Source organism: Pseudophryne corroboree, chromosome 12, assembly GCF_028390025.1.
Source record: "Pseudophryne corroboree isolate aPseCor3 chromosome 12, aPseCor3.hap2, whole genome shotgun sequence".
NCBI lineage: Eukaryota > Metazoa > Chordata > Amphibia > Anura > Myobatrachidae > Pseudophryne > Pseudophryne corroboree.
The window spans coordinates 26,981,563-27,001,714 of NC_086455.1; the positions used below are offsets into that span (position 1 = coordinate 26,981,563).

General features: G+C 46.2%; 1 protein-coding gene across 2 annotated transcripts in view; it reads right to left on the minus strand.

Annotated features, from left to right (window-relative positions):
- Nucleotides 1-19,866, minus strand: part of SYNE2 (spectrin repeat containing nuclear envelope protein 2) — a 447,442-nt gene extending 427,576 nt beyond the window's left edge. For both annotated transcript variants that reach the window (XM_063947243.1, XM_063947242.1), the window contains exon 1: nt 19,678-19,866. The gene's annotated coding sequence lies outside the window, so the exon portion shown is untranslated. The remainder of the gene's footprint in view (nt 1-19,677) is intronic.
- Between the last annotated feature and the right edge of the window lie 286 nt (nt 19,867-20,152).

Here is a 20,152-nt window from a genome sequence, read left to right on the forward strand (position 1 = left end):
CTCCGTAGCCTGCCGTTCCATTGAGACATCCTCACTGAACTTTGCCTACATGATAGTGCCCCATCCCAATCCAGTTACTCTCCACATTCGCAAGTACGGATGTGATGGAAATACGTACGACCAGGGTTGGACTGGCCCACAGGAGTACAGGGGAAACCACCGGTGGGCCCTACTGCCTGGGGCCCCACCCTCTCCTCTAGGGATCAGGTTCCAGACTGTTCTGTTACTAATCTAGTACATTATCATGCATGCACTACAGTATTTACTGTATATATTTATGTAGGGGACCTACCTATGCAAAATGGTTAGGCAAACCAATGTGGTGGCTGGGCACACCCCCTATAGAGACTGGCCACACCCCTAAACATGGGCCTCTACCACTGTATCCCCCCGGTGGGCCCTACATGCCCCAGTCCGATCCTGCGTACGACTATGGAACTAATTTCGACCCAATTTGCAGAGGTCTGCGATCGGATAGTCGCCGCTCAGGGAGAGTGAAAACCCGCCCCGTGCAAGTGTGCGAATGCGTGCGTACGCCGTGCGAAAATTCCGCCAGGCAGTGATCATCTGCAAATCCCTTCGCAACTCACTCAACATCGAATGATTTTTCCAGTCTGTGCGCAGCCCAGGACTTACTCCTACAGTGCAATACAAACAAGCTGATCGGGGCCGGAGCTGATGTCACACACCCTCCCTGAAAACGCTAGGGAACGCCTGAGTTTTTCCTGACACTCCCTGAAAACGGGCAGTTACCACCCACAAACGTCCGCTTCTTGTCAATCACCTAGCGAACGCCTTGCAATTTAAATTTTCGCACCATCCTGTCGCGGTTTGGCATCACGTCTGCGCATTGTGGGTCATATGCATGCGCAGTCACTCGATAATCGCCCGCTGTGCGAATTCGCACAACTGTGATCGGGTCTGAATCGGGCCCTATGTTAGCAGCAGTGTACGCTACTGTATACAGGCCTATGCATAGCATATATTGTTATTACAATCTTGCTGGTGAGCTGACTTTGATGCCCACAGCGGTTGTGTCCCATTCTAGTTGTATATTATGATGAGGGTGTGCCAGGAAAAGACTGGGCAGCTGCAAATGGTTTGCTTCACATGCAAATGGAATGGTTTTGTTTTGGATGCCAAACTGACCCCAGACGTTGGCACAGGAACAGATACACTGTACACACAAAGTGACCCTTTTCTTCCTACACTGCTGCGTGCAAAAGCCCTGTATGAAACAATCCCAGCAATGTACCCACACCAGCTCACAATGTTACCCTGTGTTATTGTTACCCTCCATGCTGGCAGCATATGCATAGAGGAGATGGGCAGCAATATGGAGCAATTGTCCCTAATACGAGTCTGCTAACAATTTAAATGAACCATTCATTTACATGAATGTATCATCAGTGAACAGCTATCAGCCTGTGTTATCTGACATCTTCTGACCAGAGTGCCTGACTCGCTACAATATGGTGTCCTGCTGTCTACAATACCTTGCTGGTGTCTTGACAAAGATCACTTGGATGTGATCGAAACGTTGACTTCATGATGTATTAATAAATAACCTTTGACCTTTTAAAAAATTGGCGAGTGCCCTCTTTCACAAATGACTATATATATATATATATATATATATATATATATATATATATATATATATATATAAATATAATTTTTTTTCCCCATCAAGAACAGTACTAGTATTTTTAAGGGCGGTATTCAATTACTCATTGTCATTTTTCCCCCCATTAAGGACAGTATAAGGGCGGTATCCAATTAGCCGCTGTAAAATACCACACCTAATGGAATCCCTGGGGCCTATCCAATTAGCCCCGATAGCGCCACTTATCGGGGATTACACTTCACGTTCCTCAGGTACACGAAGCATAATCCCTGATAACCCAACCTCATACCTGCGATAACACATAATTCCGGGAACATATCCCGGATCCCGTGTGTTACTGGCCAAATACACAACTTTTTTGCTGATGAAAATGAGCTATAACTTGATACCCAGATAATGACCATCAGGCTAAAATCGCAATATTAATCCTTTTTTTTTTTAATCGGCCAAATGATTAGCTAATTGGACAACCCCACCCCAAGAGTAAACGTGGATATATGCAAATACTCACAATAAAGTGGTTGCACAGTACTCAGCTATGGGTACTAAAATTTCTAGTGGAATCCCTGCATCTCGCACATTGGGGGTCATTCCGACCCGTTCGCACGCTGCAGTTGGTCGCAGCTGTGCGAAAGGATCGGAACTGCGCATGCGCGGTGGACGCATTGCACACGCGCGTTGTTGCCCAGCGACAGCCGTCGCCGGGCAGCAACGCCGCCAGCGGAAAAAGTGATTGCAGCGGCGATCGCAAGAAGACTGACAGGCGGGAGGCGTTCCAGGGCGTCAACTGACCATTTTCCAGGCATGGTGAGGAGAACGCAGGCGTGTCCAGGCGTTTGGTGGGTGGATGTCTGACGTCAATTCCGGGACCTTCGTCGCTGGATCCGTCGCACAAGGTAAGTAAGTCTGACTCTGGTCTTGTTTTGCAGGAAACTTTTTTAGCATAGCAGGGCTGCACAAGCGATCACAGCCCTGCTATGTTAAAATACCCTCCCCCATAGGCGGCGTCTAGTTGATCACACGAGCAGCAAAAAGTTGCTACGTGCGATCAACTTGGAATGAGGGCCATATGGCCTAATTCAGAGTTGATCGCAGCAGCAAATTTGTTAGCAGTTGGGCAAAACCATGTGCACTGCAGGGGGGGCAGATGTAACATGTGCAGAGAGAGTTAGATTTGGGTGTGGTGTGTACAAACTGAAATCTAAATTGCAGTGTAAAAATAAAGCAGCCAGTATATACCCAGCACAGAAACAATATAACCCGCCCAAATCTAACTCTCTCTGCACATGTTATATCTGCCCCACCTGCAGTGCACATGGTTTTGCCCAACTGCTAACAAAATTGCTGCTGCGATCAACTCTGAATTACTCCCATTGCTAATTACTTCCATTTGCGCAAATTCAATAGTTTTTATTGCAGCTATAATCAAAGGGTGCCTGACGGAGCAACTCAACTGTTGCTCCAATTGGGTGAGAGTGCTACGAGCGTCCAGATTTCCGCTTGCGGCCTTCTGAGGTGAAATGTGTGAAAAGCCAAGCGCCACTTTCCACGTCGCACCCATTAGTTAGGACGGGTTTAGCTGCTTTTTTAACATGACAAGCTCGAAAATTAATGGGCGCACAAAACAACGATTTGCTTTTATACACTATAATAGTTCTACACACAATGGGGTTGATTCAGATGGATCTCTGGGCACGGACACAAAGAGCGCGTTTTTTTCATACAGCGCAAGCACAAATGTGAACTTTCGTATTATTGCATATGTCCGTCCTATTCTGAGTCAGATGAGAATCGTCCAGATCTGTCTTTCCATGAAATAGGCAGTTTCGGGACGAGAACTGGGTGGAAGCAAAGTGATTGCACGGAACCACCCTGATTTGTGGAGATGATATGAGAGTGTGGTGGGTGTGCATCTAATGCTCCGCGTGATTCCGAGTCATGTATACAGGGAAGGGAAGACTGTCTCAAATGGATCTTGCACTTAGTATAAGGCGGGTGCATATGCAGACACCAGTGGTGCATCCTGAGGTTGGACTGCAGCGCAGTTCCAAATTCAAATAGGGAAGACAAACCAACTGTCACCAACTGCCATTCCAAACTGACTGACTCTCAGTTGGCGCGGTTCCCCTATTTAAACTTTAAACTGCGCTGCAGCCCAACCTCTGGTGCCACCACTGGCTAACACTAATAATGGTAGCTGCGGTTCCTGGCAAAAAAAACATCAATGGGCAGAGAGGCTTCCCCGCATTAGCCCTGCAGATTCTCACATGCTGATAAAAGTAGTAAATAAGGCCTGCAACAAAAGCCCCTTTGTGCGCGACTCCACCACCATTCCTGAAAAACATTGCCGCTTGTATGAAAATGCAACATGTGTATATTTATAACTTAATACCACCACTGAAGCACCAGGCACAGAGTATGAGGCATAGCAGGTGGCACATAGTACCACTGGCGCCAGTGATGTCCCTTCATCTTAGTCATTAAAAAATAGCTGTCTCTATGTGTGTAGAAGAAAGGCGCCACTCTAGAAGAACACCAAACCATTGTTTTAGCCACATCAATACTTTAATAACACAACACAGATAAACCTAGGTTTCCATGTTCAAATACCCCAACACAAAGACAGGTCTCTTAATTATAGCTACTTTCAAGTCCAATTAACAAAGCACTTTAATGATATGTTACATACATTTGTGACAACAATACTATGCTCAATGACAAACCACCTGAAACACAAGTGTCTCCAAGACGTGTTCAAGGGCTTCTGTTGTCAAATAGGGTGATTTACAATCTCCACTCTCTGGCTCACTGCCTTGAACTCACCTTCTCTATTCTCCTTAGTGGGTTTTAGTATAAACGTTTTTATGGTTGTTGCAATTTACTGGCTTCTAAAATCAAGAAGTTGCTATATAATGAATAATGTGAAAATATACATATATTATTGTTATTTAGACTCAGATTGGTGGTTATAATTTTATCAAATAAGTTTGCGTTGTGCGAACAGCACTATGTAATGAGATAAGTTAAAATGTGTCTGTTTATTTTGAAAATATTGGGGCTATTTAAAAGCATAGAGCAGAGGTTCTTAAAAGCAGTCTGCAAGGCACCCCAACAGCAGGGCCGAATTTAGGGGGGGGCGATTGGGGCGAACGCACCCCCGTAACTTACAGATACAGCCACGCCCACTTAGGAACTTTCTGTTGCTGTAGCTCTGGAAACGGGGGTGAGCTGCGATGTCAGCACGTCTGCTGTGAAGGGACCCGCGGACAGCCGGCTGCTTTGTAATGAGTCAATCTGACTCTTTAGTGTGCTGCTGCTCAATCGCTGTGATTAAGAGGATGCCGTCCGGCCGGAGGGGGGACAAGAAGGAGGGACAAAAGGAGACTGCTTCTGGGACTAGTCAGATGACATGTACGTATTATGGGGGTAATTCTGAGTTGATCGCAGCAGCAAGTTTGTTAGCAATTGGGCAAAACCATGTGCACTGCAGGGGGGGGGGCAGATATAACATTTGCAGAGAGTGTTAGATTTGGGTGGGTTATTTTGTTTCTGTGCAGGGTAAATACTGGTTGCTTTATTTTTACACTGCAATTTAGATTTCAGTTTGAATACACCCCACCCAAATCTAACTCTCTCTGCACATGTTAGCGATCAACTTAGAATTAGGCCCTATGTACTGTCAGACAGCTCTATTCTTAATAACAGTACAGTGTTGTGGCAGTGTCCTGACAATGTTACTGCACTTTGTGTTGGTAGGCAGTGTGACAGGGCAGGGGTGCAGATTGTGAACTGCATTAGGAGAAGCTGCAGTTGCACTCACTTCCGCTGTTTAATTATTCTGTAAAGTTATTTATCAGGTATGTGTTTCTATGCATCTTACGATCTCAGAAATAATGCTATGGGAACTTTTGGTATATTGGTTGTATCAAGGCAGTACAATAATGAGCAGCCAGGTTATATGACACTGCATTATCTGAGGTGGGCAGGTGTTGCATACAGGAAGCCTTAGGAATACACTATTTTTATTGATAAAACTTGCAGACATGTCTTCGGCTTTTATGTAAGGTATCTAATGCAACCCTGTGTACCCTATAGTTTTTCAAGTGCGGTGGAACTGTAAGTTCCAGCATGCCCTGCTCCTCCCAGGGAACTTCTCCCTCAGCCTCCTCCTGACTGACTGGGAGCTACAGGTGAGGCGGCCCTGCTCTTCCCTCCGGGGGATGACATCACAGTCTAAAAAATGGGAGGGGCAGGACTGGAAGTGGGAGGAGTAATGAGTAGAGAGAGGAGGAGTCTGTATTAATTTTTAAACCCCCCCCCCCCCCCCCCCCCCTAAAAGAACAGTCTGGATCCGTCCCTGCCCAACAGTCTAGGTTTTAAGTGTATCCATGTTTGGCCACAGGTGACTTAATTAGTACCTTAATTAGATTTAACCATCTGTGCTGAGGATCCGGTTAGGATCCCGACGGCCGGGTTGGGTTTAGGCTGCAGTGAGGGAGGGTTAGGGGGTAAGGGGTACCATGCTTAGGGTTGAGATTCTAAACAGCGGGATGCCGCGGTTGGTATTCTGATCGCTGGCATGCCGACTGCCGGCATTTCTGCCCCAACCCGTGCTGAGCCAGGATATACTTAAAACTTGGACCACTGGGGTGCCTGGAGGACCATGTTTGAGAACCTCTGGCATAGGGGTAGATGTAATGAGATGCAATCAATTTGCCGGCTGTCAGGATCCCGGCGGTCAGGATACTGACGCCGGAACCCCGGCAGTTGACAATGCCGACACCCAGAAACCCAGTGCACAGGGGCTATTCCCTAAATACTTAGGCCCTCAATCCGAGTTGTTCGCTCGCTAGCTGCTTTTAGCAGCCGTGCAAACGCTAAGCCGCCGCCCTCTGGGAGTGTATCTTAGCTTAGCAGAAGTGCGAACGAAAGGATCGCAGAGCGGCAGCAAAATATTTTCGAGCAGTTTCTGAGGCCTCATTTTCTAGGCCTTAGGGCCTAATTCAGACCTGATCGTAGCCCTGCAAAATTTTGACTGACATGCGGGGGGGACGCCCAGCACAGGGCTAGTCAGTACCCGCCCACCCCCTGCAGAAGTACTAAAGCATCGCACAGCAGCGATGCTTTTGCACTTCAGGAGTAGCTCCTGGCCAAAGCAGCTGTTGCATGCTGGCCGGGAGCTACTAGTCGCTGCCCGGGTCACAGCGGCTGCGTGTGACGTCACACAGCTGCTGCGGCCCGCACCACACACGGTCCGGCCACACCTGCGTCGGCTGGACCGTGCCCACAAAATGGCGGCCAAACTCCGCCGTGCCGCCCCCTCCCGCCTCTGCCTGTCAATCTGGCAGAAGCGAACGCTAGGCAACGACAGCCGTCAGCTGTCAGCCATGTGCCTGCGCACTGCAGCGCCGGCGCATTTCTGACCTGATTGCTGCGCTGCGATGAACGGCAGTGTGCGATCAGGTCAGAATGACCCCCTAAGTGCACAGAGATGCGGCAATAACTGAATAGGTCCAGGCAGACAAGTAGCCAATTATATATGTCCCAATTACTTTTTTGCTCAAAAACAGCCACTGTTAAAAAGCAAAAATCACTGCACTTTGTCCTCAGCAAGATAGATTTACTAAAACTTCTAAAAAAGCGGTGGTATTTCTTATAGCAACCAATCAGAATAGCGATCATTTTGTAGACTGTAATAGATAAATAATAGCAGGTATATGATTGGATACTATGGACAAGACATCCAATTAGCTTTTTTTCTAAGTTTTAGTATAACTACTAATCAATAAATTTCTGACTTATAGCTGTGTTTCTATCAGGAGTTATGGGGGGTACACACGGAGAAATGTGTGCTGAGCGATCTGTCACAGACCGCTCAGCACACATCTCTCCCCCCGCTCAGCGAGGTAGGGGGGGCACTAACTTCACCCAGCGGTGAAGTGAGCGCTCTACTAGATTTGGCATGCATGCATGCCAAATCTAGAGCCAGCGATAGAGACGCGCGGGACTGCGCATCGCTGTCGCCGGCACCCTACACACGGAGCGATGTGTGCTTAATTTCTCTGCTTAGAAATTAAGTAAAAATCGCTACGTCTGTACCCCCCTTAATTCCACTTTGTTAGAACAAGGTAACAAGTTCCTGTTATGTCACAGATGCATATTCAACAACGGAAAACACACAGTTGCAGCACATATAAATGCATATATATTACACAATGTAATTTATATGTATTTTCACATGCTATTAAACATAAATTAAAAAAAAAAACCACATTGCTAAATTATACCCTGTTTTTATTATTATTATTATTATTATTATTAAGGGTACAGACCTTTTTCAATGGATGCACCATCACGGGACACTGGAGACAGGGCCTACACACCGGGCGATATCTTGAAAGATATGAACAATATAGTTCATAAATGAACGATAAGTCGTTCATATCTTTCAGTGTGGATGCATCAGCGATGAACGATGTGCGCGCCCGCAATCATTCATCGTTGATCGATCATCGTTGATACATGCCAGTCAATTTGGACGATATAGATGTATGTACTCTAATATCATCCAAATTGACCATCTATATCGTCCAGTGTGTAGTAAAAAACGACCATCAATAATATCGTTGGCCGATAATATCGATGGTCGAAAACATCGCCCAGTGTGTAGGCCCCTTAAGAGATTGATGGCATTTGGTTTTATATTGGTATTTATGGCAGCAATGGATCCATCAAGAAGTATGTTGTATAATAAAACAGGCCTTGAAATGAAGCTCATTCTTTGCAACACATGTAAAAATGGGATCAGTACGAGAGGTCAGCATCCCGGTGTCGGGATTCCGACCGCCGTGATCCCGTCCGGCGGGATCTTGACCGCATCCCGTAAAAATTTCAAACTTTGCTCAATGAAAGGTGTGAGGCAGGTCTGACATATAGTAGCCTACAAAAGCAAATATACACAGATTCCAGTAGAGAGAGGGGGACTGAAACACCTTTCTCCGGATTGCAACTGATGTTTACTTCCCATACATTCCATATTTTAAATAACTAGACTGTTTGCAAATCTGTGTTACATTTGTCTTCATGACAGAGTAACCGTCCTCAGTGCTAGCACCAATCTCTTATCACCAACAGTGAATGGTTCTTGTGATTCAGATGAACACAAAGAGCTCAGTTCTCCTGGTCATTACTGAGAACTGCTGAGGTTAGAACGAACCTGTCAGTACAAACATCACGAATAATGGGTAAAATAAATCCGCTTTTAATCCTACAAATGCAGCTGCCATTCCAGAATCACTGCTGACCACTTAAGCTACAGAGAGAATGGTTAGGATACAAGTTCCTTTACTGGTGGACTAAAACATTTAAACCTCTTCATAATAAGGAGATGTTCTATCTTTACAGCCATTTAGAATGTGCCAGTTTCACTAAGAATCTGCTCTGGGGAATTTTGGATTCTATTTTAGGACATAGGGACTTTCTTTTGGAAGCATGGGGGAGTAATTATATCTACTTTATCTGCATTATACAGAGAAATGTTATTTTACTAGGAATCTATGCTGTGACTGCATGGGAAAAGCATGTGCTTGCAGAAATGCTATGGTGGGAGTAAAGGGAGGTAGGTAGGGACATTGGGAGGCTGGCAAGTGTTGAAGCTTTAGACGTTTTGGGCAGCAATTATTTGTGTCACTGTCATGTAGCTGACATGTTATTGTTGTGTTGTGGAGTAAATGTTGGAAAGACCGGCACTATTATTTGTTTGTTTTTGTTTTACACTTTGAATGTATTTATTTATTTTATGCATTTCCTGTATTTATTTCCACACACTGTGGAGATTGTTGTCAGCTATTTATAAACTTTGATTTTTTATTTGCTCTTTATATTAAGGTGGTTGGACCACCATACGAGAAATTACAAACCGGGTACACGAGTCCCCCCCTCTCTCTCTACTGGAATCTGTGTATATTTGCTTGTGTCACAGATTTTTATCACAGATTAAACACTTTGGTGTTGATGCACAATGGTCACAGGCTTATAAACCAAACTATACTATTCTAAAAGTATAAAGCAAACATGAAAAAAAACACTTCTGGTAGAATATAGTTCTCTGGTGACTGGAGGCCACAGATATTTTGTTTATTCTCATTGACTGAAGAGATGGGTAACTCAGATCAACAGTCTAATAACATCTGGCTGTAAACACTGCCAAGACTTACATGACGTAACTGTTTCCAAAATACTTTCGGTTAGGCCACGCATGTAATGTAACTCCTTCGCTACTGCGTTATCTACGGGTACTTACATGTTGCATGTTCGAGGGAAGGGATTGCCTGGTTTTGTTAACACTTTAGAGTTAAAGTGCAAGAGCCTTGGAAAAAGTAGCAAGGGACATGAGACATAAAAACCTCCTACAGTAGTTAAGCGGCAGGCAGCATTCTCATGAATATTAAGCCTCATTTGAGTTACTGGCTCCTAGTGCGTACCTCCCACCATTTAAGGTTTGGGATTCTGAACACTGATTGTACGCCATCAATCCACAGAAAGGGGATGCCACATTATGGTGGAACTGTGCCCCCATCACTTTAGGGTGTGGCACACACCCCACCCCTCTCTGCAAACATGCGTCTTTTTCCCAGTGAACTGATAAGACTCCATTCTTACTAATATTTGTTCAGGGGAGGGATTCCGGGGAGCACACTGGTAAAGAGAGGTGCGACCCTACGGACACCTTTCATTACTACATACAAAGTACACAATTCAAACACTACACATTGATTAATAATAATCACTGCAATAAAATTTTGCATATTGAGCGAGGTTCTACAGATAGGCCCTCATTCCGAGTTGTTCGCTCGTTATTTTTCTTTGCTTCGGAGCGATTAGTTGCAAACTGCGCATGCGCAATGTTCGCACTGCGGCTGCGCCAAGTAAATTTGCTAAGAAGTTTGGTATTTTACTCACGGCATTACAAGGTTTTTTCATCGTTCTGCTGATCGTAGTGTGATTGACAGGAAGTGGGTGTTTCTGGGCGGAAACTGGCCTTTTTATGGGAGTGTGTGAAAAAACGCTGGCGTTTCAGGGAAAAACGCGGGAGTGGCTGGAGAAACGGAGGAGTGGCTGGGCGAACGCTGGGTGTGTTTGTGACGTCAAACCAGCAACGACAAGCACTGAACTGATCGCACTGGAGGAGTAAGTCTCGAGCTACTCAGAAACTGCTAAGAATTTTCTCTTCGGAACGACAAGCACTGAACTGATCGCACTGGAGGAGTAAGTCTCGAGCTACTCAGAAACTGCTAAGAATTTTCTCTTCGCTATTTTGCGAATCTTTCGTTCGCAATTCTGCTAAGCTAAGATACACTCCCAGAGGGCGGCGGCTTAGCGTCTGCAATGCTGCTAAAAGTAGCTAGCGAGCGAACAACTCGGAATGAGGGCCATAGTCATGGCCTTAAATAACGGCTTGCCCACCACGTCCAGGTGACCTCATTAATCGGGCGGGTCCCTAACATACTGGGGGGCACAAGTCTGGGGCGCAGGACACCCCAAACCCAAGCAGCCGAGTGACCCCAGGGCAGCAATTGAAATGTTTTAAAGTGAACCCTTATAAGGAATGTCACACTGGGAATTAAAAAATGGATTTAGACAAATCCTGACACTTATCATCTACATAGCACATTTACCATCAATCCACATGAAAGAATGGTGGCAGACTTCTATGTCAACTGCTTGTACGCTCGGGTATTTCATTGGTATCTGGATTTACAAGGCTATATAAAACTTTATGTATGATTAAAGAATTTGATATCATTTTATTTAATAAGTGATAAGGATTTAATGTAATATTTTATTTAATAAAAGGTATTGTGTATAAAATAAAAAGTTTAAGTGGGCTGATGGGAAACAATTATAGAACGTAAAGGTGTTCTGGATAAACATATAGAGAGAGATATGTAAAGAATACTTGTAAAAAGTAGAATTTTTTTTTAGTTTAAATTACTGTTAATTTTCTCTTTATACTCAACACTTAGACCTGTTACTGCACCTACTAATTCACTAGCTACTAGATAGAGTATAGTGGCATAAGGCAAATGATGCCTCATGCCTCCATAACGTCACTTGTACTTAATAAAATAAGATTTTACTCACCGGTAAATCTATTTCTCGTAGTCCGTAGTGGATGCTGGGACTCCGTAAGGACCATGGGGAATAGCGGCTCCGCAGGAGACTGGGCACAACTAAAGAAAGCTTTAGGACTACCTGGTGTGCACTGGCTCCTCCCTCTATGACCCTCCTCCAGACCTCAGTTAGGATACTGTGCCCGGAAGAGCTGACACAATAAGGAAGGATTTTGAATCCCGGGTAAGACTCATACCAGCCACACCAATCACACCGTATAACTCGTGATACTATGCCCAGTTAACAGTATGAACAATAACTGAGCCTCTCAACAGATGGCTCAACAATAACCCTTTAGTTAAACAATAACTATATACAAGTATTGCAGACAATCCGCACTTGGGATGGGCGCCCAGCATCCACTACGGACTACGAGAAATAGATTTACCGGTGAGTAAAATCTTATTTTCTCTGACGTCCTAAGTGGATGCTGGGACTCCGTAAGGACCATGGGGATTATACCAAAGCTCCCAAACGGGCGGGAGAGTGCGGATGACTCTGCAGCACCGAATGGGCAAACTCTAGGTCCTCCTCAGCCAGGGTGTCAAACTTGTAGAATTTAGCAAATGTGTTTGACCCCGACCAAGTAGCTGCTCGGCAAAGTTGTAGAGCCGAGACCCCTCGGGCAGCCGCCCAAGAAGAGCCCATCTTCCTTGTGGAATGGGCTTTCACTGATTTAGGATGCGGCAGTCCAGCCGCAGAATGTGCAAGCTGAATCGTACTACAGATCCAGCGAGCAATAGTCTGCTTTGAAGCAGGAGCACCCAGCTTGTTGGGTGCATACAGGATAAACAACGAGTCAGTTTTCCTGACACTAGCTGTCCTGGAAACATAAATTCTCAGGGCCCTGACTACGTCCAACAACTTGGAAGCCTACAAGTCTTTAGTAGCCGCAGGCACCACGATAGGTTGGTTCAAATGAAAGGCTGATACCACCTTAGGGATAAACTGGGGACGAGTCCTCAATTCTGCCCTATCCATATGGAAAATCGATAAGGGCTTTTACATGACAAAGCCGCCAAATTCTGACACACGTCTGGCCGAAGCCAAGGCCAACAGCATGACCACTTTCCACGTGAGATATTTTAATTCCACGGTTTTAAGTGGCTCAAACCAATGTGACTTTAGGAAATCCAACACCACGTTGAGATCCCAAGGTGCCACTGGAGGCACAAAAGGGGGCTGAATATGCAGCACTCCCTTAACAAAAGTCTGAACTTCAGGTAGTGAAGCCAGTTCTCTCTGGAAGAAAATCGATAGAGCCGAAATCTGTACCTTAATGGAACCCAATTTTAGGCCCATAGTCACCCCTGACTGTAGGAAGTGCAGAAAACGGCCCAGCTGAAATTCCTCCGTTGGGGCCTTCCTGGCCTCACACCACGCAACATATTTTCGCCAAATGCGGTGATAATGGTTTGCGGTCACTTCTTTCCTAGCTTTAATCAGCGTAGGAATGACTTCCTCCGGAATGCCCTTTTCCTTCAGGATCCGGCGTTCAACCGCCATGCCGTCAAACGCAGCCGCGGTAAGTCTTGGAACAGACAGGGCCCCTGCAGCAGCAGGTCCTATCTGAGCGGCAGAGGCCATGGGTCCTCTGAGATCATCTCTTGAAGTTCCGGGTACCAAGCTCTTCTTGGCCAATTCGGAACAATGAGTATAGTTCTTACTCCTCTTCTCCTTATTATCCTCAGTACCTTGGGTATGAGAGGAAGAGGAGGGAACACATAAACCGACCGGTACACCCACGGTGTCACTAGAGCGTCCACAGCTATTGCCTGAGGGTCTCTCGACCTGGCGCAATATCTTTCTAGCTTTTTGTTTAGGCGGGACGCCATCATGCCCACCTGTGGCCTTTCCCAACGGTTTACAATCATTTGGATGACTTCTGGATGAAGTCCCCACTCTCCCGGGTGGAGGTCGTGCCTGCTGAGGAAGTCTGCTTCCCAGTTGTCCACTCCCGGAATGAACACCGCTGACAGTGCTAACACGTGATTTTCCGCCCATCGGAGAATCCTTGTGGCTTCTGCCATCGCCGTCCTGCTTCTTGTGCCGCCCTGTCGGTTTACATGGGCGACTGCCGTGATGTTGTCTGACTGGATCAGTACCGGCTGGTTTTGAAACAGGGGTTTTGCCTGACTTAGGGCATTGTAAATGGCCCTCCGTTCCAGAATATTTATGTGTAGGGAAGTCTCCTGACTTGACCATAGTCCTTGGAAGTTTCTTCCCTGTGTGACTGCCCCCCAGCCTCGAAGGCTGGCATCCGTGGTCACCAGGACCCAGTCCTGTATGCCGAATCTGCGGCCCTCTTGAAGATGAGCACTTTGAAGCCACCACAGCAGAGACACCCTGGTCCTTGGAGACAGGGTTATCAGCCGATGCATCCGAAGATGCGATCCGGACCACTTGTCCAACAGGTCCCACTGAAAAGTCCTTGCATGGAACCTGCCGAATGGAATTGCTTCGTAGGAAGCTACCATTTTTACCAGGACTCGCGTGCAGTGATGCACCGACACCTGTTTTGGTTTTAGGAGGCCTCTGACTAGAGATGACAGCTCCTTGGCCTTCTCCTCCGGGAGAAACACTTTTTTCTGTTCTGTGTCCAGAACCATCCCCAGGAACAGTAGACGTGTCGTAGGGACCAGCTGTGACTTTGGAATATTTAGAATCCAACCGTGCTGTTGTAGCACCTCCCGAGATAGTGCTACCCCGCCCAACAACTGCTCCCTGGACCTCGCCTTTATCAGGAGATCGTCCAAGTACGGGATAATTAAGACTCCCTTTTTTCGAAGGAGTATCATCATTTCGGCCATTACCTTGGTAAATACCCTCGGTGCCGTGGACAGACCAAACGGCAACGTCTGGAATTGGTAATGACAATCCTGTACCACAAATCTGAGGTACTCCTGATGAGGATGGTAAATGGGGACATGCAGGTAAGCATCCTTGATGTCCAGTGATACCATGTAATCCCCCTCGTCCAGGCTTGCAATAACCGCCCTGAGCGATTCCATCTTGAACTTGAATTTTTTTATATATGTGTTCAAGGATTTCAAATTTAAAATGGGTCTCACCGAACCGTCCGGTTTCGGTACCATAAACATTGTGGAATAGTAACCCCGTCCTTGTTGAAGGAGGGGCACCTTGACTATCACCTGCTGGGAATACAGCTTGTTTATTGCCTCTAACACTGCCTCACTGCCTGAGGGAGTTGTAGGCAAGGCAGATTTGAGGAAACGGCGGGGGGGAGACGTCTCGAATTCCAGCTTGTACCCCTGAGATACTACTTGAAGGATCCAGGGATCCACCCGTGAGCGAGCCCACTGATTGCTGAAGTTTTTGAGACGGGCCCCCACCGTACCTGGCTCCGCCTGTGGAGCCCCAGCGTCATGCGGCGGACTTGGAGGAAGCGGGGGAGGACTTTTGCTCCTGGGAACTGGCTGTATGCTGCAGCTTTTTCCCTCTACCTCTGCCTCTGGGCAGAAAGGACACGCCTTTAACCCGCTTGCCCTTATGGGGCCGAAAGGACTGTACCTGATAATACGGTGCTTTCTTTGGCTGTGAGGGAACATGGGGTAAAAATGCTGACTTCCCAGCTGTTGCTGTGGAAACGAGGTCCGAGAGACCATCCCCGAACAACTCCTCACCCTTATAAGGCAAAACTTCCATGTGCCTTTTAGAATCTGCATCACCTGTCCACTGCCGAGTCCATAACCCTCTCCTGGCAGAAATGGACATTGCACTTATTTTAGATGCCAGCCGGCAAATATCCCTCTGTGCATCTCTCATGTATAAGACTGCGTCTTTAATATGCTCTACGGTTAGCAATATAGTGTCCCTGTCTAGGGTATCAATATTTTCCGTCAGGGAATCTGACCACGCAGCTGCAGCACTGCACATCCATGCTGAAGCAATAGCTGGTCTCAGTATAATACCTGTGTGTGTGTGTATATACAGACTTCAGGATAGTCTCCTGCTTCCTATCAGCAGGCTCCTTTAGGGCGGCCGTATCCGGAGACGGTAGTGCCACCTTCTTTGACAAGCGTGTGAGCGCTTTATCCACCCTAGGGGATGTTTCCCAACGTGACCTATCCTCTGGCGGGAAAGGGTACGCCATTAGTAACCTTTTAGAAATTACCAGTTTCTTATCAGGGGAAGCCCACGCTTCTTTACACACTTCATTTAATTCCTCAGATGGGGGAAAAACTACTGGTAGTTTTTTCTCTCCAAACATAATACCCTTTTTTGTGGTTCCTGGGGTAACATCAGAAATGTGCAACACATTTTTCATTGCCTCAATCATGTAACGTGTGGCCCTATTGGAAGTTACATTAGTCTCATCATCGTCGACACTGGAGTCAGTATCCGTGTCGACATCTGTGTCTGCCATCTGAGGTAGCGGGCGTTTTAGAGCCCCTGATGGCTTTTGAGACGCCTGGGCAGGCACAGGCTGAGAAGCCGGCTGTCCCATATTTGGTATGTCGTCAAACCTTTTATGTAAGGAGTTGACACTTTCACGTAATTCCTTCCACAAGTCCATCCACTCAGGTGTCGGCCCCGCAGGGGGTGACATCACATTTATCGGCATCTGCTCCGCCTCCACATAAGCCTCCTCATCAAACATGTCGACACAGCCGTACCGACACACCGCACACACACAGGGAATGCTCTGACAGAGGACAGGACCCCACAAAGCCCTTTGGGGAGACAGAGAGAGAGTATGCCAGCACACACTAGAGCGCTATATAACACAGGGATGAACACTATAACTGAGTGATTTTCCCTTATAGCTGCTTATGTATATACTGCTGCGCCTAAATTTAGTGCCCCCCCCCTCTCTTTTTTACCCTTTGTAGTCTTGAAAACTGCAGGGGAGAGCCTGGGAGCGATCCTTCCAGCGGAGCTGTGAGGGAAAAATGGCGCCAGTGTGCTGAGGGAGATAGCTCCGCCCCTTTTTCGGCGGACTTTCTCCCGCTTTTTTATGGATCTCTGGCAGGGGTATTTTTCACATATATAGCCTCTAGGACTATATATTGTGATTTTTTTTGCCAGCCAAGGTGTTAATATTGCTGCTCAGGGCGCAGAGTGTGAGGTGTGCATGAGGAGCAATGGCGCACAGCTGCAGTGCTGTGCGCTACCTTGTTGAAGACCGAAGTCTTCTGCCGCCGATTTTCAGGACCATCTTCTTGCTTCTGGCTCTGTAAGGGGGACGGCGGCGCGGCTCCGGGACCGGACGATCGAGGTCGGGCCCTGTGTTCGATCCCTCTGGAGCTAATGGTGTCCAGTAGCCTAAGAAGCCCAAGCTAGCTGCAAGCAGGTAGGTTCGCTTCTTCTCCCCTTAGTCCCTCGCTGCAGTGAGTCTGTTGCCAGCAGATCTCACTGAAAATAAAAAACCTAAAATATACTTTCTTTTCTAGGAGCTCAGGAGAGCCTCTAGTGTGCATCCAGCTCAGCCGGGCACAAGATTCTAACTGAGGTCTGGAGGAGGGTCATAGAGGGAGGAGCCAGTGCACACCAGGTAGTCCTAAAGCTTTCTTTAGTTGTGCCCAGTCTCCTGCGGAGCCGCTATTCCCCATGGTCCTTACGGAGTCCCAGCATCCACTTAGGACGTCAGAGAAATGGATATGCTGTATTCTAATGAATATAGATGTAGCACACAAGTGGAGACTACAGTTACACAAAAATATGAATATGACAACAAGTAAACAAGTAATACTGCAAGTCATGTGTCATTGTTACAGACTAGCAGTCTCCCACCGTCACTAAATACACACTGTCACCTAACGCCAGGGCTGCAGCACATCACTGTCAGTCAGTGCAGACCAGTTAAGCTTCTTATCTGTCAGAGGCTTTTTTTTATAAAACTCTTTTATTCCTGCCAGGAAACACTAAAGGATACTAAAGCGGAATATACAGTGTTTACCTAAAACAATGTGGATTATGTATAATAATATAATTTTTTATGTGGGGCAGAGTTCTATATGAGCGACTACAAATTCCTGATTGTACAATGCTGCGTAATTAAAGAGAATAATTCTATTTTTATATTATTTCTCCTACGCAGATATCCATTTTCAGCCCAGGGCCGTCAACAGAGCACTATACAGTAACTATAAACATCCCCAGAGAACAGATAGTAAAATACCCCAAATAGAGCTCACCTACCATTATGGTATTTTTTCTCAATCTAGAAAAGGTTGCGGTGTGAATGAGGTCAGATCCGGGATTTTGGTGGAAAATGGGTATAACTGTATCATCCCGGACATTGAAACAGTTTTGTAATGTTAAAGAAAAATGGTCAAGTGTCTTATATTTGATAAAATGTTCTTGAAAGCCCAAGATTTTGGAGGGAGATTTCTAAATGTTAAGATGAAATGACACAAGATTTAAATGAGCACTTTTCAGTTTTTTGTCCAATAGGACAGAATATAAGAAGCACTTTGTGCCTCTTGTCTCACGGAAGTCACTGGTTACTAGTGAACGGATATCACTGTGCGCAGGTGAAATCCATAGAATTGCCATTAAATCTGTACTACCACCTACTGCTTTTGATGGCACCTAACCCTGGGTTTTCTATACCTGTCCTATATTGTCTTGACCTGTAAGTGCTGTTTTCTTGTTTGATCATTTGATTATGTACTGTGTAATGGGTGCTGCGGATCCCTTGTGGCGCCATATAAATAAAGGATGATGATAATAATAATAATAATAATAATAATAATAATAATGCCACATTTTGCTAAGGTGATGCTTCCTAACCAGAGACCCAGGAGATGCTCCATACAGCCGATCATCTCTGTAATACAGTTACAACAACCATGCATCCTAAGTAAACACAATGCAATATGGACACCCAAATAAACTCTTCTAAACCTATACGGCAACAATGTGTTGAGCATGTGGGCGCAAAAAAAAACATCAATCCTTATCTACATGTGATGGTGACTGAAGATGGTTCATCAAATGTGGAATAAAATCAAATAGTACATAGAGACCATCATCGCACAATTCTAGTGTAGCTTTGAAGTGCCCACTGCTTATTACCTCACCCTGCTAAACCAGATACCAGTGAGAATGGTGCCACCAAGTTGCCAACAGCTAAAGAGTAAAACCAGCCACATGTGACAATGCTGTGGTCCAAACAGTTTCTTGTATACCAAAGGTAAAATGTCCAAAGTACTAGCAAGATCTGATGTTATTTCTTCCTCCCACAAAACACAAACAAACAAACAACCCACTGATGCATTTAGGTTCTCACCAGCCAAAAGCTCTACCAGGACCACATACAATCTCAGCTGAAGGACCCAACCACCCAGCAGCCAGACCCCTGATCTGAAGCACTCCTTGCTAGTAAGTGTGTACTGGCACAGGGTGTATACACAATTATAGACTGGGAAAGCATGTCAGCCACATGTTTCCAGAGCTGCACCTTTATATGTACAGACTGAAACTTAATCCAGATAAAAACGAGGAATGCACATGCCTAGCAGGAAGACAGAGGGATGCCCCCCAGCCCCTCTCTACTGAAAGCAATGATAGCAAATATAGAAATCTGATGTATACAGATCAGGACCCTCCAAACCCTGAGCGTCAGACTCATCATTACAGAGTGGGGCACCTAATCAATATATTATATACACTTCCCTGATACTCTAGCTCCTAAAACAAAACGTCAAGGTGGGAACAGAGATGTCAATCACTGCCTTCTTCACACGCTGCTAGAGGTTCTGCAGCAGCTGCGGCCAGCCCACAGTGCAGAGCTATTACAGACTTCTGTACAAGAAATCATACAGAGGAGCTACTGACTGAGATGATACATGTGTTTGGTATTTTGCTGTTGCAATAAGCTACCGCTCCCCACAACAGAACGGAGTACTTACCTGCTGTACCCAGGCGGTGCTGGTGGGGTGGGGGTAAGTCACTGCTGGACCCCCTGCAATAAGCACTGTTCTCCCACGCCGGTGATAATTGTACAGTTCCCTCGCAAATGTTTCTTGTTCTTTCCAGCAGCTCCTGTCCAGTATTCCCCTGCTCCCTCCCTTCCTTGCTCGGTCCCCTCCCTTCCTAATATTTCTCCTCCCTTACAGCTGTTGTCATCCTCGCCTCGCTCCTGTCTCATCCTCTTCTGCCTAATAAATCCAGTTCCTATTTATTATTTGCATCCCTCCCCTCGGTGTATTCTTCTGCAAGTTTATCCAGTAATATGCCCTCCCATCCCTGTGAGCCCTCCCAGGCTTCCTCCCATTGCAAGCTCCTTATAATGCAGCCACTAGGTCATCTGTAATGCTGCAGTTCCCCCTAGGGACAGCGCTGCAAGTTTGTATTACAAATAATGTATCAAATGCAGTTCCTCCA